The 22,943-nt window shown below is 41.1% G+C and overlaps 1 protein-coding gene across 2 annotated transcripts in view; it reads right to left on the bottom strand.

Annotated features, from left to right (window-relative positions):
• MAVS (mitochondrial antiviral signaling protein) overlaps positions 1 to 20,219 on the bottom strand; it is a 65,652-nt gene extending 45,433 nt beyond the window's left edge. For both annotated transcript variants that reach the window (XM_030191015.1, XM_030191014.1), the window contains exon 1: positions 19,917 to 20,219. The gene's annotated coding sequence lies outside the window, so the exon portion shown is untranslated. The remainder of the gene's footprint in view (positions 1 to 19,916) is intronic.
• Between the last annotated feature and the right edge of the window lie 2,724 nt (positions 20,220 to 22,943).

The following is a 22,943-nucleotide window of genomic DNA, read 5'->3' as shown; positions in this document are numbered from 1 at the left end:
TTGATCTGTATAAATATTATCTAATTTCAGCCGAACAGCCTGAATTTGCCTCAGGATTGCAATCGAAGATGAAGACTTATGGATATTCTCCAAATGGGACAATTGAGAAGTACAATCGGCTATCTCCTTTTGCTGGGCCCGAGCCCGACCACTAGCCTGTTGTAAGAAATACCCCCGAGAGACTGCCTTCAACGCATCCCACAAAATCCCCAGAGACGGTCCAGAGGCCAAGTTTATATCTAAATATTCCTTCAAGAGTGTACGATAGTTAGCAACTGTATAAAAGGATGCCGCCACTTTTGTAGAGAAGGCCAGACGAATTTCATATTTAATATAAACAGTTTACTCATTTGTTTAGTGTACAAGCTGATTACCATCAATAGGGGTAGTCAGGAAGCATTTCTATACTCAAAGCATATCTACACACACAAGCAATTTACAGCAAGCTTAAGGCAAATCAAAATGCTATACACAGACAAAGAAAAATTCAAAAATGCTTACTTATTTCTTTGTTCCCACTTTCCTTATAATCTTCTCCTGATATCACGTGGTTGCAGGCTGTACCATACCATAAATCCTACAGCAGAACATATGCTGCATCTGGTTCCCATTATCCCACAGACTTTCTCTTACAGACACTCAGGCGCCTTGCCTTTGCCCGTTCTGCAGCACTCTCTCTCAAGATATGGGGGGGAGGTTGCATTAATCAATCACTGTCAGCACTTTCCTGCTGCTGTGAACTTTTTTCAACTCTTTTCACGTTATATTTCTTACAATCCTCCCTGTGAGATCTGACTTGTCAGGTCTCACACTTTCTTATGTGCGTGCAAGTATTCTTTTGGGTCTGGTACTGGCTTCCTTTTGTCTGCGAGATTAGAAAATAGGACATTCATATATATATACACCTCCTCTAATCCACCCCCTCATTATTTATGGCATGCTATGCCTGCAAGCTCTGTCTTTCCATCATCTTTATCATACATCTTTCAATATTTCAGCTGACATATTAAAGTTCTATTCATTCCTGATTTCAGTTATCATTATCATTTTAAAAACATCCTGGCACATCTTTGCAAACATGCTAATACATGTTGCATTAAACAGATTCAATTGTACTAGGGTACAAAATTTATATTTCTTTTGAATACAGACAGTGAGTTTCATCAATTTAGTACGCCCATTTTTAAGAAGTTGTTAAAGACATTCCTCTTTGCTAAGACTTACTCCTCAACTTACAATGTTGATTAATGTATCCTTTGTCCCCTTCCCTATCTAGTTCACTCTGTTAGATGCTTGCATAACCTTTAAGTTTGTACTTTTATTTAACTTACTGTAAGCCACATTGAGCCTGCACGAGTGGGAAAATATGGGATATAAGCAACAAATAAATAAATAAATAAATCAAAGGGAAGTACACTGTCATTCTTATGTTTCATATAAGAACAATTATAAGGATAATGCCCAATTGCATTAGTTAATGTGGCATTAAAAATTACACAAATTAAAAGCATAACATTCATTGAATCAGTTGTTACAACATTCTGCGTGTAAGTGCACTTTATCGGGGGAATGTGTTCAGTTGTCATACTATTAATCAGACACCAAAATGATGTCTGTGGATACTTGTCCGTAAGCAAGGCTTGCTTATAAATAGTCTCATTTGTCCAATGAAGTCCCTTACACAGGTATTATTGGGATAACAGACATGATTTTATCATTGTAGTCCCATATATCATAGCTGGCAAGGACAAGGATGATGTCAGTCAGTGGGCACATATGATACAATCAGTCAAATTCAACATCTTGGCCGCTGCAACAAGTCTATTATCATATGTGTTCATTGTCCATTAACAAACAACAACATCCCAATACCATCATGTTTAGGGACATGATGTTTGTTTATTCTTTGTCCATTTCAATGTTATTAATTCGTCGAATATCTGCTAAATGTATCCAAGAAGTATGACCTTCCAGACGGGCAGCGGTCTGAGTAAGGGCCGTGATAGCAAAAGGCCCTACATACACAGGATCTTTCCATGTTTTATGTGTAAAGTTCTTTCGCAGTACTAGATCACCTACTTTAAAAGCACAAACATCATTAGTAGTCCCTGCCTGTGATGCTACATTTGTTCGGATCATATCACTTGTCAGGTTCAACATAGGTTGTAGCTTTTGCCAGTACTGAGCTGTGCTATCAGTACTTGCTGTCTGCATCGGGAAGAAATGACGTCCTGTCTGAATTTGGAATGGGGTCAATTTAGTACGCCCATTAGGTTGGGCCCTTATAACCATCAAAGCTAATGGTAACAAATCAAGCCAGGTATATGGTTTACCTGCTGTTTCCTTGTTTAAAGCCTTCAGTAATACTCTCAATTTAGTTTTTAAAATACCATTGTAGCGCTCCACCAAACCATTGGAGGTGGGGCGATACACTGATACTTTTCTGTGTGTTAAACCCATAATCGTTTCCATTTCTTTCAAAACACTGTTATTAAAATGTGTCCCGTTATCAGAAATTATTCTAGACGGACACCCATGTCTTGGCATAATATGAGTTACCAGGCATTGTACCACTTCATGTGCTGTCTCCCTTTTACATGGAAATGCTTCTATCCACCTTGAAAAAGCATCCACCCAAACTAACAAATACCTTTTTCCCTGCACTGGAACAATCATATCGGTGAAATCGATATACCATTCTTTTGCTGGGCCTTCTGGTATTGGAAGTGTCCCAGGCGATATTTTAGGACCTCGTTTAGGTATGTTAATATTGCATACCATGCAATTTTGCACAACCTGTTGAATCAAGTTATCAATTTTCAAGGTCCAAAACCTTTGTTCAAACTGTTGTCTCATTGTTTCCTTATTCCAATGCATGGTTGCATGCCACTCAGCCAATACCTTAATCGCCTGGCTCATTGGCATACAAGGTAATCCTTCTTCTGCATTAAACCATTCACTTCCCAATTTCATACATCCTCTCTTCAACCATTTTTCACTTTCCTGTCCCTCTGGCTGCCACATTTCAATCTTATCTACATTCGTAAGTGGCCCTTCCTGTGTCTGTCTAGTATTATACAAAATCTTTTCACTTTGCTTAACCACCTCCGTTGCTGCTGCATCAGCCATTGCATTACCTAGTGCTTCAAAGGTTGGCTTTTCAGTGTGGGCCGGGGTCCACACAACTGCAGTTTTTCTACCTTCACGTTCCCTTCTTGCCAAAATTTCAAACAGCAATTTCCAATATGTGTAATGTTGTAGATTTTTACCTGCACTGGTTATCATCCCCCTACGCTGCCATTTTAATATATGATACTGTAGTGAACTTGCAACGTAACCACTATCAGTATATATAGTGACATTTTGAGTCATATCAGTGTGTTGTAAGGCCGTAATAACGGCTAAAAGTTCAGCATGCTGTGCAGTCTGATCAGGAGGGGTTTTATATTGTACTTGCATTATCTTTCTTAGATTCTCATCTACCTGCACGCAGGCAAAGCCTGCAACAGTCCTTTCACAAGCTCCATCTGTAAACCATATTAACCCATCAGATAAAGGTTCAAAAGTAAGACAGTGAAATGTAGGGATTTCTATAGTATCAATCTCACCCTCTTGATCGACAGGAAAAAGCAGATCTATCTTATTTCTCTGTTCTTTAGTTAATGGTATTATTCTTATATCTTGTCCTAAAAGTACTGCTTGATATTTTCCAAATCTAGTGGCTGTCAATGCTGTTTGGCTAGGGCTCAACAGCGTTTTAATCGTGTGGTTGGTATGTATTACAATAGGAACAAAAGGCATTTGTGCTCTCCACTTGCCTACTGCAGCCACTATAGCTGTCAGTAACTTTGGTATTTCTTTCATTCCTTTTTCCACATGATTAAAAGAGCCTGACAAAAAAGCTACTGGTGCATTTACTTCATTGTTTTGATTAATCATAGCTGCCCAACTATTTCCCATGTCTTTTACCCACAAATGCACAGGTGATTGGATATCTATTACTGCTAACGGTCCTGGAGATAACAAATCCCTCACAATCTTAGCCAGCACTATTTTATCCTGTTCTTCCAATACAATTAGTGTATTCTTTGGTGTGGCTGCGGGCAGTTTCAAATGTTTATACAGTCTCATTACTTTTTGTGTATAATTTGGTATCCATTGTCTGCAGTAATTTAACATTCCCAAAACAGCACGTAACTGGGTAACTGTTTGCGGTACCGGGGTTTCATTTAAAATAGATATAACTTCTGGTATAATGACCTTATGGTCTGCTGAAACATTTTGTCCTAAAAAGGTGACAGTAGACTGAGCTATAACACATTTTTCCCTGTTACATTTATATCCTAACTCTCCTAATAATAAAAATAATTTTGTAGTCCAATCTAGGCATTCTGCTTCAGTCTCAGCAGACAGTAGAATATCATCTACATAGGCAAACAATGACACCGTGTCAGGCAATTGACTCCTGAAATCCTTTAAATCCATCATTAGTTGTTTTGAGAATACCGATGGACTATCAGTAAAGCCTTGAGGCATCCTAGTCCACCTGTATGCCTCATTCTGTACTATAAATGACGTCAAATCCCTAGACTCTGGATGAAGAGGTATTGAAAAGAATGCATTAGACAAGTCAATAACAGTGTTATATGCATATATATTCTGGGTATGCAAAAGTGTAGCAGGATTTGCACAAATCGGAAATTGATTTTTTGTAACCTCATTTAGCTCTCTTAAATCATGTACTATCCTTACATTGTTTTCCCCTTTCGGGACAGGAAACAATGGGGTATTGTACGGGGATACTGAAGGTTCAATAATACCACATTTCAATAATTTATCAATGTGTTCCAAGGTTTTGGATACTAATTTAGGTCGTATGGGGTAAGGGTCTTGCTTCGGCCCCTTTGCCCCTTCTATTAATTCTATCTTATGGGGTTTTGCATTTATGGCTAGTCCATATGGTGAATCACTTGTACTCCAAATATGTTGTGGTAATTCTTCCATAACCCTTACTTTATTTTCATTATTCAACTGTTGGACCATAGTGAGCAAACTTGGTATTTCTTTATTTCCAAAATCTAAACACAATCCTAATTGAGACAATAAGTCTCTACCACACAAATTTACTGGGCAATCCGGTGCCACTAAAAAGGGTACCACAGCCTCCCTTGAACCGTGCGGTTGGCATTCCAAGCGCACCAGAGTGGGTTCTGTTAGCCTTTTTCTTTGTTCTATCCCCGTAAATCCCACTGTTGTTCTATACTGATTTGAAAGTTTAACTCCCTGTGGTTTTGCACACAACACAGAGGTACTCGCCCCTGTATCTATCAAAAATCTCACAGGAGTTCCATATTTTCCAATTGCCAATGTAATAAAGGGCTCCCTTGTGTCTAATCTGAAAATCATTCCCTCTTCCTGACACGGGTTTGCTTCCAGTCAATAGCATTGGTCTGGAGTATTCTGCCAAGTTGGAAAAGCATTTACAGTGCCTTGTCTCTGTACTGCAGCCCCTGGTCCCTGCGATTGCGTCGCTGGCTGCTGTATTGCAGTCTGCGGGGCACTGACAGGCATCCCTACTACTTGTGGCATTAATCCTTGCTGCGTCTGCATTTGTACTTGGGGCATTCCTGCATTCTGATAACATTCTGAAGCATAGTGACCAAATTGCTGACAAATCATATTGTTCAGATGTTATTAGAGATTTTAAATCACCTCTTTCCCTATTAGCCCTACACACAAAACTAGCTAGGAATGTGACTAATTCAAGCCAGATGATCTCTTAACACTGCAGGAATCTCACTTAAAAAAGAGTCAAACAAAGTTAAATTGCAAAGACATTCCACATAGAGAACTAGAAACAGAATAACACATATTTTAAAATAAACAGAGATCAGAATTCCCTATAAGACAAAGAACTTATTTAAATCTAATCTAAAACAATCTTTTAAAAGGAACAAAAAAATTTCAGTTCTTTCAGACCTTTCTAACCGTTAGCTTAGCAACAGCCAGACACCGAGAAATCAAAAACAGATGACATTCCTCAACCTTCAGGCTGAACCAAAGGCTGATTTTCCTGTTCTCGCTGTATTTTTTCTACATCTGCATGAAGAAGATCTGCTGCTACAGAAAATAAATTCCAAATTGTAAGATGTTGTTCTAAGCTTTTCTTCTGCCTAGTTTTATTTTTATTTTCTTGTAAATAGCTCAGGAGAGATAATAATTTTGGACGATCAAACGATCCATCCTGAGACCAGCTCAAAACAGAATCTTTTCCTTCATATTTGACCCATTTGTCATGTATTTTTTCAATCTGTTTTTTTTCTAATGGGAATAATTCTATGACATGCTGCAAAGGGGAGCATTTTTTTGAACTATCTAAATCTAAATACATAGCATATACAGGAGGCTTTTCTTTCTTATCTGCCCCTTTCCCTTTCATTGTATTCTGACTATTACAATTTCTCTTATAAAGCCACAATCTACAAAAATATACTAATGCACTTAAACAAAGAAAATATACAAAAAAGAAAACTACAAAGCTAAACAAATATATCGGTAATAAAGCCACAGTGTAAGCTTACTCACGCGTCTTCTTATTTCTCTTTTTAGCAAGCCCAGGAGTTATCACCTGTATGTCCACGTCAGTAGTTTGATCAATCCCACATCAGTGGAGCACAGAAATCAGGCGTAAACAACGCTTGCTCTCTCTCAGAATCCTGTAAAAAACTTCATTAACAACAACTTAATTTGTCCTTCGTCTCGCCTTCTCTTTTCCGTATGCGGCCTACTCCTGGCTGGCTCGCCACTTTTGTATAAAAGGATGCCGCCACTTTTGTAGAGAAGGCCAGACGAATTTCATATTTAATATAAACAGTTTACTCATTTGTTTAGTGTACAAGCTGATTACCATCAATAGGGGTAGTCAGGAAGCATTTCTATACTCAAAGCATATCTACACACACAAGCAATTTACAGCAAGCTTAAGGCAAATCAAAATGCTATACACAGACAAAGAAAAATTCAAAAATGCTTACTTATTTCTTTGTTCCCACTTTCCTTATAATCTTCTCCTGATATCACGTGGTTGCAGGCTGTACCATACCATAAATCCTACAGCAGAACATATGCTGCATCTGGTTCCCATTATCCCACAGACTTTCTCTTACAGACACTCAGGCGCCTTGCCTTTGCCCGTTCTGCAGCACTCTCTCTCAAGACATGGGGGGAGGTTGCATTAATCAATCACTGTCAGCACTTTCCTGCTGCTGTGAACTTTTTTCAACTCTTTTCACGTTATATTTCTTACACAACAATAATATCCTCTCTCAACAGGGAAACATTCAAGGTCCACCTACTATCTCGGTCTTCCTCACAAAAGGACAACAGTTGTACCCAAACCGAGGAATGGTCTGAGATAGTAATGGGGTTAATTCCAGAAAGACAACTACCCTGAGCCAGAGACACATCCATTAACACATAATCAATGCGAGAATAGGAATCATGTGAATGTGAGTAAAAGGAATAGTCCCGAACCTTCAGATAGTGTAGTCTCCACACATCACACACTGCTAACGTCCTAGCCAAGTCTCCCAGGGCCTTAGAATTAATAACATCAAGGTTCAACAGCCCTCCAGACCTATCCAAGGTCGAGTCAAAAGATGCATTAAAGTCACCTCCCAAGACCAATTTACCATAGGGATCAGATTGAACAACTTTACCAAGCTTTGCAAAAAATTCCCCCTGAGGTTCATTGGGCACGTAAACCGCAACCAAGGAAAAAGCAAAATTATTCAATAGAACCTGCAGACAGAGAAATCTACCCAAAAGGATCCCGCCGTACCTTCACCACTTGAACCTGCAAAGATGAATGCAGTAGGATAGCAACTCCCTGCTTCTTCAATGTGTCAGCAGCAGAAGCACAAAAGACATTTGGGTAATGATGATGGGCCAAGAACTTCTCACATTCCCGCTTTAAATGAGTCTCCTGGAGAAAGATAACATGTGCTTTTTGGGACGCTAGTTCCTTAGTTTCCGACGCTTTTGTGGAGAATTCAGACCCTTAACATTATATGTTAAAAACTTCAAGTCTATACTCATTTAGTCAACAGTATATAAGCCACTTACAAACATAACCCAAAGCAAGAAAGAAGGCAGAAGAGTGGGAGATGAGAGAAAGAAAAAGAGAAAGAACCTCCCCCCCAGACCACCCCACCCCCTCTCCAACCCCAACTCTAACCCCCCCCAACCAAATAACCACCAGACAAAGATCCCCCCCCCCCCAATGCCCCTGTCTGGGAAAACAGAAGGAAGAGCCTACCACAAGCACAGCGCCACCTGAACCATCCCCTGTCCACCCCCACCCAAGCCTATTCAGCCGCACAATTCCCAAAGCCACTCTAACCCTCAAGCACCTCACCCCCTTCTCCATTCACACACAGACACACCAGCCTCACCCCCTATACATACACCTGCTACATTCCCAAATGGCAAATACCAATAATCAAATATCAAAGTAATTCACTTAGCCTCAATACAGACAACAAAAAACTAAGCTATGTATATAAAGCAAGCAGCTATTTAAGTGTTCTTAGACTTGCTGACTACTCGTTTCCATTGTTGGAGTTTAGGTCTAGCAGTAGAACTCGTGTCAACCAGAGGCGCCTCAGCAGTTGTCTTCCCCATCTCTTTTAAGATCTTCCAAATTTCAGGTAAAGAGCGCAGCCGGTGCATCTTCCCTCCGGCTGTAAAACAAAGTGCAAAGGGGAAAGCCCACCGGTATGGGATCTTATTCTTGATCAGTACATCTAATGCAGGCTTCATTGCACGTCTTTGATTCAAAGTAAATTGAGATAGATCTTGGAACACCGTGACTCTCACCTTGATGTATTCCACACTGGTCAGCTGGCAAGCCCGTTGTAACACCCGATCTTTCACAGCATAAGAGCCAAAACAGATTATGATGTCCCGGGGTCAGTTATTAGCCAGTTTACCTAGTGCCCTGTGGGCTCTCTCTATCACAAAGTCCTCTGAGTCCAGCAACTTCCCACAGATCAACCGGGCAATCACAGGTACATCTTCTTTATCACCCAATTCAGGGACCCCACACAAGCGTAGATTGTTGCGCCGCCCTCGATTCTCCAAATCATCCATTTTGGAGGAGTGGCCTAGTGGTTAGGTTGTGGACTCTGGTCCTGGGGAACTGCGGAACTGAGTTCGATTCCCACTTCAGGCACAGCTCCTTGTGACTCTGGGCAAGTCACTTAACCCTCCATTGCCCCAGGTACAAATAAGTACCTGTATATGTAAGCCACATTGAGCCTGCCATGAGTGGGAAAGTGCAGGGTACAAATATAACTAAAATTAAAAAAAATATAAGAGGCAATTAAATTCTTAAAATGGGCATCTGTTGCGTTTAGTTCATCTTGGGTCTCAACACGTGTCTCTAGTTCCTCCACGCGCTCGCTAAGTTCCCGCAAATCCACACAGAGAACGTCCATACGCTCTAATACCTCTTCCTTGGATGCCTTTATCTCGTCTCGTATCTCGGTAAGGCAGGAAGTTAGATCTTTAGGCAACCCCGAGAGGCAATTCCAGAACACACCTCAGTTGTAGATAACGCCGAATCAGAATTAGAGCGCGAAATGCACTCGGAGGAAACATGGTGTCTCAGGACCTTACCCGCTGACTTGCCAGGCTGCCACGAACTCTCCTTGTGTACCGCCGATATATCAGCTGATCAGTCAGCTGGATCAACTTAGGAAGATTTAATTACAACTCGAGCAGGTTTAAAGCCCAATTTCAAGGCAGATGGAAGCCGATATCGCCAATTAATAGCGGGGGTGCCACAGAGCTATGGACTTAGACGGCCACCAGTGTTCATGACGTCACTCCTCCACGCTTCCTCCTTTTTTAATACATGGAATATATCTGGCCAGGAGGCATATTTTCAAAGCACTTAGCCTCCCAAAGTTCCATAGAAACCTATGGAACTTAGCCTCCCAAAGTGCTTTGAAAATATGCCTCAAAGGCTTCCACGCCCGATGTAAATTTTTAACCTTTGCAGCTGCTCCTATAATTTTTTTTTATCCGTTGTTCTCATTTTATCATAGTCTCCTTTTTGAAAGTTAAATGATAGAGTATTGGATTTCCTGTGTGTACTTACACCAGAGCTTATATCAAATCTGATCATGTTATGATCACTGTTATCAAGTGGCCCCAGCACCATTACTTCCTGCACCAGATCGTTATGCTCCAGAGATCTGAGAAGGCAGTCTAACAAAAGAAATTCGCACCCATACAGGACAAGAATAACAACTCAAGGAACCTGCACATGGAATCGCTATGCAGAAAAGGCACAAAAATCACCCAGGACTTTAAAAAGTACAGAAGAATGTGCACCTAAGAAGTCAGAAGCTGACATGGCTTTAGAGAGAAGCGTACTAAATAGGCCATTGTCAACAAACTGCACAAAACAGAATGCAGGAATCAACAACTCACTAGAGACATATGGCTGAACACCGCAAAGAAAAAAAAAAAAACAGCCGGAGGTAACGCCAGGCTAAAGAGCCTCTGCCAGCCAGACAACTAAGAAATACAATACCCGTAGCTCAATACCTCTTTGGCAAAGGCTGCCACTCATCCCGTAGAGAAAACCGAAGGCAGGTACAAGACAGCATCCTGCAAAGAGGATCACTGGGTTCAATTTTTTTTTTTTTTTTTTAACAACACGAAGAGTCAGATAGCTCCGCCAACGTCACAAAGGTGTAATGACACAGTCATTGAAAGGAAATTGAAATGAACCCAAAAACTCCAAGAAGGGAAGGCAAAATAAAGAAAAGAAAAATCTCCCAAGGAGTCAAGAAGCAATCCTACCAGACTAAAGATAAAGGCAGGCTGGAAACAGAGACGGCGTTCCACACAGAAAGCCTATGGTAGAAACACTCCTACGGAGAAAGAGCACACCGGAGGAGAAACAGATCCTGCGGGCACTCCCAAGAGGGCGAAGAAAACAAAGGTCCTGGCACATCAAAGTGCGCATCTAACCAAAAGAAAAGAAAAAAACATCCCAAAATGGTGTCAACGTGCAGGAAGCACAGTGGATCAGCAGACCACAAGGAGTAGGCCCACCACCGAAACACCAAAAGCCCGCCAAAAATAAAAACAACAAAACAGCACCGATCAGACCGACCAGGAACCGTCCCAAGCCAGAAATCCACCATGACCAAAACCAGTGGTGCTAAGATGTGCCATGGAAACTCTCCTTTTGTTTTTTGCTTTTTTTTTTTTTTTTCTTTCCTCTCCCTTTAAGTAGAGGAGTGTGGTAGCCGTGTTAGTCCACTCTTAAGGTTATCAATAGAAATCATACAAAATAAAAAATGGAAAAGAAAATAAGATACCTTTTTTATTGGACATAACTTAATACATTTCTTGATTAGCTTTCGAAGGCTGCCCTTCTTCGTCAGATCGGAAATAAGCAAATGTGCTAGCTGACACTTATATACACTGTCAGCTAGCACATTTGCTTATTTCCGATCTGACGAAGAAGGGCAACCTTCGAAAGCTAATCAAGAAATGTATTAAGTTATGTCCAATAAAAAAGGTATCATCTTATTTTCTTCTCTCCCTTTAACAAATTCAGACCCGCTACCTTAAATGCACCCGGCCTTACCTTGTCCATCTCTGAGAGTCTACGAATACTAGGAGTTATTGTAGACCGGAACTTAACACTGTTGGATCATATCACCTCAACCACCAAGAAAATATTCTTCTCTCTCTGGAAACTAAAACGATTAAAGCCTTATTTCCCAAGAGGAGTATTTTGTAATTTAGTCCAATCACTAGTCTTTAAGCCGAATCGATTACTGCAATGGCATATACGCAGGGTGCAGAGACCTACTTCTCAAAAAACTACAAACTGCCCAAAACACAGTAGCTCAACTTATCTTCGGAGCATCAAAGCCCCAAACGATTTTGACTTGACTTTGTCTTCCCATAACTCCTCATAATGTAACCCATAATTGTACTGTAACACATTGTACTTCCATCATTCACTATGTATTGTAAGCCACACTGAACCCACAAATAGGTGGGAAAATGTGGGATACAAATGCAATAAATAAACAGTTCCAGACCTCTTCGTGAGAAATTACACTGGCTTCCTGTACAGAAGCGAATAACTTAAAATTTGCACCCTAGTTCATAAGATCCTCTACGGAGCAGCTCCAGCATATATGGATGCCCTTGTCAACTTACCACCAAGGAATTTGCTTCGATCTTCTCATTCATACTTAAACCTCCATTATCCTGCGTGTTCTGGTCTCAAGTATAAAACCACATATGCTTCCACCTTTTCCTATATCAGCACTCATTTGTGGAATACATTACCTAAATCTGTAAAAACGGTGCAAGATCATCTGACTTTCAGGAAGTCTCTGAAGATCTACTTATTTGGGCAAGCTTACCCTAAAGATCCCGTCCTGCCTCTGTGATTCCTGGACTCCAACTCCTCTAAAGATCTTGTGGACTTAACTACTTTCTCTTAACCCTGTACCTTTCCGCCCCTTGTATCACTTTCCATTTCTTGTAATTTCCTGTTTGTGAACTAAATGTTGTAAGCCACATTGAGCCTGCCAGTGGTGGGAAATTGTGGGGTATAAATGATATAAATAAATAAATAAATAAATAACAGAAGACAGGAACAGCTTACCTCGCAAGAGCAGAAAGCCAAAAAGCCACACAGTGTGGTACAGTTCACACTGCAAGCCAGAAACAACATACATACTTGCCCAAAAGAAGCAAATACCAGCCTGCACCTTGCCACGTCCAAGTCTGCCGAGCCTCAAAGGCCTCAGGCGATAGAGAGAGGAGGGTAGAGACCCAATATCACTAAGCGCAAGGGGAGAGAGCCTGAAGCTAACTGTGTCTCCAGTTACCTGTTGACCAAGGGGTAGTAAATGACTGGCTATAAGTCTAGCATGAACATGTTCTTTCTTTAGTTTTAGCACACAGACAAGTAAAAAGCAGTATACTTTGTTCTGGGCTCCGACTGACCCAAGAGCTCATTTTCATATGATGTGTACTGGCTTTTGTCCAGTCTTAGCCAGGGAGAAAAGAGACAGATCTCTTTGCTGAGGCTTGGTGAATTATATGTCCTGATCTTCCCAGGTACTGTTTAGACAGTATACAAATGATGAGATAGTTTTATAATTGATTCATATTTCAGTTACCAGTTGTTTGCTGATTGCACATTTTTTGTCCACTGTTCAAGTCATGACAATAAACATGTTCAGTTTGTTGACTCTGCCCGTCTGGACTGATAAATAATCTTGGTGGTTTGTGTGTTGGGTTTGTGAGTGCTTTCTGGGAACTGTGGGACCACTGGGAGTGTGACCTCCAGTAAACTAGAAATCACTGGGGATAATTTGAGAGCAAGAGAGTTGCCCAGAGGCAGTTTTGACCCAGTCAGTGGAATGAGGGTGCTAGTGTAGAGCACAAGCAGAAGGTGTAGGCGTACCTGAGTTGTGCTGGGGATAGACCCTCTAAATGGCTGTGGGATAACACCACGTGGGCGGCTAGGTGTTTTGTCACAACAAACATATTGGGCCAGACCAATGGTCCATCTAGCCGAGTATCCTTCTTCCAACAATGGCCAATCCAGGTCACAAATACCTGGCAGAAACCCAATTAGTAGCAACATTCCATGCTACCAATCCCGGGGCAAGCAGTGGTTTCCCCCATGTCCAGACTATGGACTTTTCCTCCAGGAACTTGTCCAAACCTTTTTAAAACCCAGTTACGCTAACCGCCATTACCACATCCTCCAGCAACAAGTTCCAGAGATTAGCTATTATTTAAGTGAAAAAATATTTCCTCCTATTTGGTTTGAAAGGCCGCTTCAGACACTGTGGACTAACATGGCTGCACACCACTCCTCCTATTTGCAAATCAAGTAGATCAAGTAATTGTTTCTTCTTTCTTTCAGATTTGGTTGTCAAGTAAATTAAGAAAGATGTTGCCTTCGGTTGACTTTTGAACAGTTGTGCAGAGTGTGATACTTACTAGGATTGATTATTGTAGTTCATTACATCTGGGCATTTCATCTGATCGAATTCAGGCTCTGCAGAGTGTGTAAAATGCAGCCGCTAGGCTGATTACTGGCATTTCTAAGTTCGATCACATTATTCTCATCCTAAAAAGTTTGCAATGGCTTCCAATTTCTTCAAGAGTATGGTATAAGATATGTTCTTTGATATACAAGTGTATATACGCTGAGGTACCCAGTTATTTTGAAATTGTATGTTTCTTCTCACACTTTGTGATTTATCTCAGCTAAGCAACTGCGTGTTCCAAATGTTATAACATACCATTATGCATGTGAAATAGAGCATCTGCAGTTACACCACCTTTTCTTTGAAATGACTTGACAGGATATTTGAGATGCTGCATTAATATGTCACAATTTCAGAAACTACTAAAGACTCATTGTTTCGTGAGAGCGTATTCAGAAATATGACAAGGTGAAGTGAAATATGACTTGCTTTTTCCTGCAGTGATGGTCTTTGACTGTATAGGATCTTTTTTTTTTTGTCTAATTTAATGTTTGTTTTTATTGTGCTTGTACTCTGTAACCTGCTTTGTATAAAGTGGAACATACATTTTTAAATAAAAGTATCTCCATGTAATTTCTTTGAGTATCCCCCCTGGTCTTTGTACTTTTTGAAAGAGTGAAAATTTCACTTTTACCCATTCTATACCACTCAGGATTTTGTAGACCACAATCATATCCCCCCTCAGCCATCCAACTTGGGGTTGGTTGGCTGTCCTTTGGAGGGCTGGTGGCTACCGTCACTTCATCCCTCCAGTGGGACCTAAGGGCTCACAAGATCTCCATACAAGACACTTTGGCAGAGCTGTCATTTGGGGGAGGAAGGGGGGGGCTTGTCGTCCCATGCCCAGTTGATCTGCTTACATCCCATTCATGCAGAACAGTGGAGCTGATGCTAAATAACATAGTACATGACAGCAGATAAAAACCTGTACAGTGCATCCAGTCTGCCCAACAAATAGGTACACTTTGATCTTGATCTGTCCTTACCATTTTCAGGACACAGACTGTAGAAGTCTGCCCAGCACTGGCCTATTTCTCCAGTTACGGAAGCTGCATCTGTCTAGGCATGATCAGGGCACAGACCGTAGAAGTCTGCTGAGCACTATCTTCGCTGCCCAAATACTGGTGTTGCCATCTAATCACTGGTAAGCTTGTTTGGTTCCACGTCTTCTAGACAGGATTCCTTTGTGTTTGCCCCACGCATTTTTGAATTCCGTTACCACTTTCATCTCCACCACCTCCTGCAGGAAGGCATTCCAGGTATCTACCACCATCTCTGTTAACAAGTATTTCCTAACATTATTCCTGTGTTTCCCCACTCCCCCATAACCCAATTCATGTCCTCCAGTTCTACCACCTTCCCATCTCTGGAAAAGGTTTGTTTGTAAATTAATACCTTTCAAATATTTGAAAGATATTAATTTAGGAGAAATTACGTCTTAACTGATAATTTAATTTTCTTTCCTTTATTAGCTACACTGTTCTGCAACATGCCCTTGAAAGACTTTGGCTCTGGGTATTCTCTACACTTTCCTTTGTCCTATTTAGATTGTGAGCTCTTTGAGCAGGGACTGTCTTTTTCGTGTATGGTGTACAGCGCTGCATATGCCTTGTAGCGCTATAGAAGTGATAAGTAGTAGTAGTAGTAGTAAATAATTAAAAAGAAAAAGAAAGAATAAATGAAAGGACATGTAAGAAGCAAGTTACAGCAATATGGGTTTCTGTAATATTGCTATATCCTGGACTATGCAGGGCAGCAAGTGCCCCTCTGTGGTATTATGCTTGCTTGCTTATCATTGCAGCTGCAGTAGTTGAGGGAGCATGAGTGCGTTACATAAAGGGACCTTCTGCTACTTGGGCAGATGCATACTGGATTGTTCCAAGGAGTACTCCAGCTTATACTAGTCAGTGGTAGAATTCAGTTTTCTCTACTTCCACCTGCCAGAGGGAAGGCATAACACCCATTCATGTAGAACAGTGCAGCTGACTAAAGGAAAGAAAATGATCATAAGCCTTACCATACAAGGACACACCAAAAGGTCCATCAAGCCCAGTATCCTGTTTCCGGTAGTGGCCAATCCAGGTCACAAGTACAAAAAAGTTAAACAGATTTTATGCTGCTTATCCTAGAAAATAGTAGTGGATTTTCCCAAGTCTATCTTAATAATGTCTTATAGACGTTTCTTTTAGGAAATTATCTAAACATTTTTTAAACCCTGCTAACTGCTTTTACCACATTCTCTGGCCACGAATTCCAGAGTTTAATTACATGTAGAGTGAAGAAATATTTTCTCTCATTTGTTTTAAATTTACTACTTAGTAGCTTCGTTGCGTGCCCCCCTTATCCTTGTATTTTTGGAAAGAGTAAACAAGTGATTCACGTCTACCATTTCCACTCCACTCAGTATCATGCGAAAGAGCGCCTTATGGAGCACAAAATGCTTTGGAGGCCTTAACAGGCATCCATAATAGGGTTCCCCTTTTTATTCCATGCATCACAAGCCTAATCTGGCCTTAAAGGCTCTATGGGACGCTTCACTGTGTAGAAGAACAGAAAGCTGGATCTGCAGGCTGTTCCCACTATTGTCTCTCAAGCTGGGAAGAAATGGAAAGGAGAAAGGAGCTCAGACATATATGTGTCACCTGCTGAAATACTAACTCAATAGAGAACTAGAGCCGTACACGCTCAGTCATGCGTGAGGGTAAATATATAGTTTTCATGAACTTTCCATTTCTCCCAAAGTGAGAGAGAGGACCCAGCATGCTTTATTTTTTTTTTTAAGGTTAAAGAAATTGGTCCCAAAAAATTAGTAGCGTCAGGTCTTACACTGCACAGTCCACAGCTCAATCTTGGGAACGTCTCCAGCCTTGCTTTTGTCTGGGTGCTAAAGCTCTGTCTCCTCCCCCCCCCCCCCCCCCCGTTTGCCTAAAGAGAGAAAAAAAAACAGTGGGGATGGGGGGGGAGACACTCAGACTCCTCTGAGTTATCCCTCCCTCTGAAGCTTGCATTCAGAAGTGCACTTACTCCACTAAGGCTTTCAACCAGAAAAGCACTCTGAAAATTACCTCAGGTGTATGGGCTGAACTGACACAAAAGATCAACCGGTGCTTTGGCCTAATCGTGCTAAATAAACACTGCAGAGTTTTCCAATCATGAAGTAAGGAAGGAACATCCCAGCCACTTATTTAAACCCCTTTCAGGGGAAGGAGAAAAACATCGAGGAACTCATAGAAGCCATGCAGCATTAGCCTGTTGGCATTCCTGGCCACATGGCTAGTGCAGAGGCCTGCAGAACCTTCCGGGCCGACCGTAGCATGTGATCATGATGACCTTACCTCCCATCTGGCTTTGCAGGGTGTGCTGTGCCTCCCCTCCCCCCCCCCCCCCCCCCCCCAGTTGTCTAATGTAATTTATGTCTTAATATACTCATGTGGACTCTTGTATGTGGGTCAAACTTCATAGATGTTAAAGACTCGTTTGACAGAACATCAACACTGTGTTAAGAGTGTAGAAGGAGACGGAACCTTTGTTATCTCATTGTCTAGAGAAGAACCATATTTTTGACACTTTTCGCTGCTGTGTATTAGACCAGTTACAAATTTCTGCGTGCAGAGGTAATATCCAATGGTGGTTGTGACAGAAAGATTGAAAGACAGCTTTTTAGAGAAGCATTTTTGAGATAAACGTTGTGTTATAGGACAATTAAAAATTTTCAAATGAGTGGGGGTGACATGTGAGGCATATTTTCACAGTACTTAGGCTTACAAAGTTACGTGGAGGGGCATTTTCGATAAAATGTCCAAATTCTGAACAGGAAAGAAGGTAATTTTCAAAAAAGATAGACGTTTATCTTTTGTGTTCAAAAATACTATGGATGTCTTGTGATTTGGTCGTCCTTTTTTTTGGTCCATTTTTGAACAAAAAACGACCAAATGCAAACATCCAAAACAGAGGAGGAATGGCTTAATGGTTAGTGCAGCGGGCTTTGATCCTGGCAACATGGGTTCATTTACCACTGCTGCTCCTTGTGACGCTGGGCAAGTCAAATGCACAAGGGGCATTTTTGGATATGACATCTAAGTCTGAACTTGGACGTTTTTTGTAAAACATCCAAAATCAGAACAGGAAAAGTCATTTTCTACAAAAAAAAAAAAAAGTCTATCTTTTCCTTTTGAAAATGCTGTTTGGAAAAACATTTTGTGATTTGTACGTTTTATTGTTTGGTCCATTTTCAAACAAAAAACGTCCACATGCAAAATGTAAAAAAATACACTAGAAAATCTACAACAGAGTGAAACCATTCACATATTCTAAGTGTGGCAAAAGCTTTGGTTGTAATGTAAGTCTCAAAGTGCATCAGAAAGTCCACATGGGAGAGAAATCATTTGCATGTATAGAGTCTGGTAAAAGCTTTGGGCAGAAGGTAACCCTCACAATGCACCAGAGAATACACACAGGAGTGAAAGCATTTACATGTCCTGAGTGTGGTAAAAGCTTTGGTTGGAAAGAAAGCTTCACAATTTTGTATCTTTGTGGATTCTCACAGATGAATATTTTCAGTATGAAATGTGGATTTCATTTTTGACCGATGATTGAAGCTAGCTTGTCTAGTTGTACAAATGGACAAGTAATGTAATTGACTAAGGCTTTTTTCTCTCTCTCCACATTTTTGTTCTTTGATAGTTCGGCGATTTCGGTGGATGTTATGACTCATATTGCAGAAAAGCACAAAATCAGTTTGAAGTTAATTAGCAGTTTTCAATGCATTGTGTCAGTAGCAGAAAACCTTGGTCAATGTGATGGAACAGCTGACTTCCTGAGGAGAAACATTTGTTTTGCTTAGCAACAGCTATCTCCTCTGCACATATACAGCCACCTGCGGGAAAGCTCATCTATGAAGGCAAAAGTATAGACATACTTAGTAATGACAAAGAGGAACAGAATCAAAGGAAACAAACCAATAAGCTATAATTAACACAAGGAAATCTGTTTCCAAATGCAGAGATGGGAAGCCCCCATCTCGGGTTGGCAACCAACTCTGGACAATTGTTTCTGCTGATGCTTGCAAAAATCAAGACAAAGAAACCAAATACGGCCCTCCTTGTCTGCATATAAAAGAACCTGTGAACTATGATCCATGCATGTGACAAATTGAGTGTCAGTTACATGATAGGAAAACAGCAGCAAGAGTCCTGGCTCTTGGACAAAAAGCTAATGTAAGCCCTGGTCCCTTTATTTGCCCTATAAATACCAGGAAAAGTGTGATGGAATCAGTGTGAGACAGTAATTTCCCCTGTGCCTGGAAATCAGAATTTGAAAAACTGTGAGCTTCCTGGTATACTGGGTGATATATAGATAGCTAGCTAGAAAAGAGCCTTTAACACAGAGAATAAGACCTCATTCACTTTAAATTATCCCAGACACCGTGTAAATCAAACACAGACAGAACCTTTACTTTGGTGTATTTTGTTGCCAAGCTGAAATGCCAATAGATATAAAAGAACTTATATATAGCAGATTATTAAAGCAAATGATACAAAGATCTAGAAATGGTCTTGAAGCTTTAGCCAAGGCAGCAAATACTTACAATATATCTGACACCTTAGAATTGTTATCAAAGTGCTCCCTTGTACTTATATACTGAGAGCAAATTTAACTGTGCTGTGAAGGCTTCAAGAGTAGAAAAAAAAAAAGATAATGGTTACTGAGTAATCCTGAAGCTTGGCTTGACCAAACGACGTTTAAAAGAATCTCTGTATCTCTTACGGGTTTGTGTAGAACAAAAAGCAAAAGTGAGACAGCTGTTACCTCGTGCTAGCAGTTTGTAAACCTGGTGCAGTCACTCTGATGTCTCCTCTGTCTGTGCCCCGGAAACAGAGACACTCTGTGTTGTATAGGCCAGAAACTTGTAGATGAGATTTCAAGGGAAACTCAGTCTTTGAAATTTCGTCCTGAGATGCAGGAGCTGCAACAATTTACCAGCAACTTCAAACAGCTGTTTCTCTAACGTCTTTGCTTGCGCTGTTTTGCCCTACAGTTCAAAGTGTACGAATTGGAGATAGCAATTTCAAAGTTCATTCTGACCCACTTATATTTCCTGGTTTTTACGGTTACTCTCTATCCACATTTTTTTTTCTATGAGCAGGAAGAGGAGACACTCTGTCTCTATTTACATTCCTTCTCTATGATCGAGAAGAAACTTCCACAGTCTGTGGGTGGGGGACTCGGAGGGAGATGGAGCTCACTCTGCCGTACAAGGAAGACATTGGCACAGAGGAAAGGGGGCGAGCACCCATGGAGCTTCTGGAGCAAGGGAAACAGCAACCCCTGTGGAGGACTTACTCCTCCCCCTCAGGAGAGAAGGAAAAGAAATAGAAACCTCAGCTGAGTAAACTGAGCAAATTACTGTTAAACACGCACAGTAAGAGGGCGGAGCAGAGGACCCAGTTCAAAAGAGCTGAGTCCTGTAAATAGTATGTGAGAATTATCAAGAACTTTTGAGAAACGTGAACTTTAATCTGACAGTTTGGAGGAAGATAATTTAACTCTTCCTGTGTTTCGGATGGAGAATGGTGCTGAATGAGGGCAGTTTAAAACCCTTCCTAGTATTATTATTTGAAGAGCATTGGAAATTGAACTGTTGTGCTAGAAATTTGGCTGGAGGGGATGAGGCAGTTTAACCCTCCTGGCTTTCTTTTGAGAGCTTGTTGGACTGTGAAGTGGACAAGCTCTGTAAAATTACATACAGGGACGATGTAAAAGCCAGATCTGCGGGATCCCCGGGATCTTCCGGATCCAAGTACGACCCTAAGACTGGAGCACGTCTTTGTTTTGACGGCCGCTGCTGCTTACAGTATGCAGCAATCACTAGCCATAACCCAGCGCTGCGATGCTGTATTCCCCTATTTCCGTGGCAAATATTCAAGGAGGTGTAATAGACTGGAGTGGAAGTGAGCCTATCTAGTCCACTGTAAGTAAGGAAGACATTTGATTAATCTCTATTTCCACATCCCGCGCAGCCGTCATTGCCGTTCACTCAAAACACAAGCAAACCTGTTAGCTGCTGCATCCACGTTGTCGTTCTTTATTGTCGGTCATCTGTAACAAGTACTGTCTAACACTGTTTTTGTTGGATAGGCAGTGCCTTACAAGGTGGAGGAGAAAAGACAAAATTGAATATCACTAAAAGAACTTCAAAAATTATTGTAGCTAGTAGAAACAGCAATTATAAAATCTGTAGTTTACATAGTAACATAGTAGATGACGGCAGAAAAAGACCTGCACGGTCCACCCAGTCTGGCCAACAAGATAAACTCACATATGCCATTTTTTGTGTATACCTTACCATGATTTGTACCTGTCTTTTTCAGCGCACAGACCTTATAAGTCTGCCCAGCACAATCCCCCCTCCCAACCACCAGCCCTGCCTCCCACCACCAGCTAAGCTTCTGTGCTCATTTTTCTTCAGTGTGCTTCTATACAATTCAGATGGCCAGATTTCAGTGAGAATATTCTGTTTCTTGATGGGTTCATATTAACTGGTTGTAATCTGCCTTGGGAAGCCTGGTGCTTATAAAGATGATGGAATATATTGAAATTAAATGGAAGTAGAATTAAACTCTCCTTTCATTGAGGCACATGAAATCACATTTTCATCTGTTTTGTAGAAGTTTGCCTTTTAGATACACAAATGGATTATTCTGTTTTGGAACATGTTTCAGGGGCAACTGGTTTTATAACTCCAAATAAAAATAAATATTTTGTTTCATGTAGATCTCTTTTGTTTAAACATAACTAAATGGGCTATAAGCCCCAAATGCAGTCCAGTGGTTTTCTTATATTTTGTTCTTGTGATGTCTTATACTGTGCCAAAACTGAAAACTCTGTCTCCTAGAGGATAAATGAGGGGACATGGGATAAGCTTATCCGGTCCATAGGAGGCAGTATGACTAATGCTGAAGCCATTCCCCCTACAGCAGCCATCTCCATTTGTCAAAAACAATAGCAAAGTAGATTTGCATTCTCTCTTGTAAGAGGATTGGTGGGGTGGGGGGGGGGGGGGGGGAGGAAGATCTAAGAGAAGTTGGGGGCTGGTGGAATTTTCAAGGGTCTGTGAAGGGGGGAGGGTTATTTTCAAAACATATTTGTCATTACTGCTGAAGCTGCTTTGTTATTTCCAGTGCTGTATTGTGGTTTTCATTGGAGCACTAGTTGCCTACTTTTTTCTTTATGATAACAATAAAGATAGTCCTCTATAGAAAAAAATACTTGCAAAGGTTTTAATGCCTATGTGTGTCATTTTTTAAAATTTGACAAAAATGTCATTTATTTTAAAGCTTCCTCTATAAATATCTAATATAATAATTCGCACCTCCAACGTTCTGAAGCTGACTCCGTGGCAGTGAAGCTGTATAGTGTTCATAATAGCCTAGGAAAAGAAACGCTACGTCAGAAGGAGAAGGGACCAACCACAGGCCTCACACCTGCTCTCAGTGCCCCGCCCTCTGAGGGAAGGGAAGGCTGCATATAATATTCACCCACCGAAAGTTTGTTCCCTCCCTCCGAGTTCCAGGGTCATCGTCTGTCCCCCCCCTCCCTCCCAGTTCCAGCGTCCCTCCCTCCCAATTCCAGGGTCCCCCTCCCTCCCAGTTCCAGGGTCATCGTCCCTCCCTCTCTTCCAGTTACAGGCCCCCTCCCTCCGAATTTTAAAAGTCATCTTGACTTACCTTGCGCAGTAAAAAGCGTGCAGGCTTGGCACTTACTTCAGTTTTCCCTTCTCTGTCTCTCAGCTCTGGTCCTGCTCATGCAGAAACAGGAAATGAGGGCGGGACCAGA

The sequence above is a fragment of the Microcaecilia unicolor genome, chromosome 2, assembly GCF_901765095.1.
Source record: "Microcaecilia unicolor chromosome 2, aMicUni1.1, whole genome shotgun sequence".
In the NCBI taxonomy this organism is placed as follows: Eukaryota; Metazoa; Chordata; class Amphibia; order Gymnophiona; family Siphonopidae; genus Microcaecilia; species Microcaecilia unicolor.
This window is presented reverse-complemented; position numbering and strand designations above follow the sequence as displayed.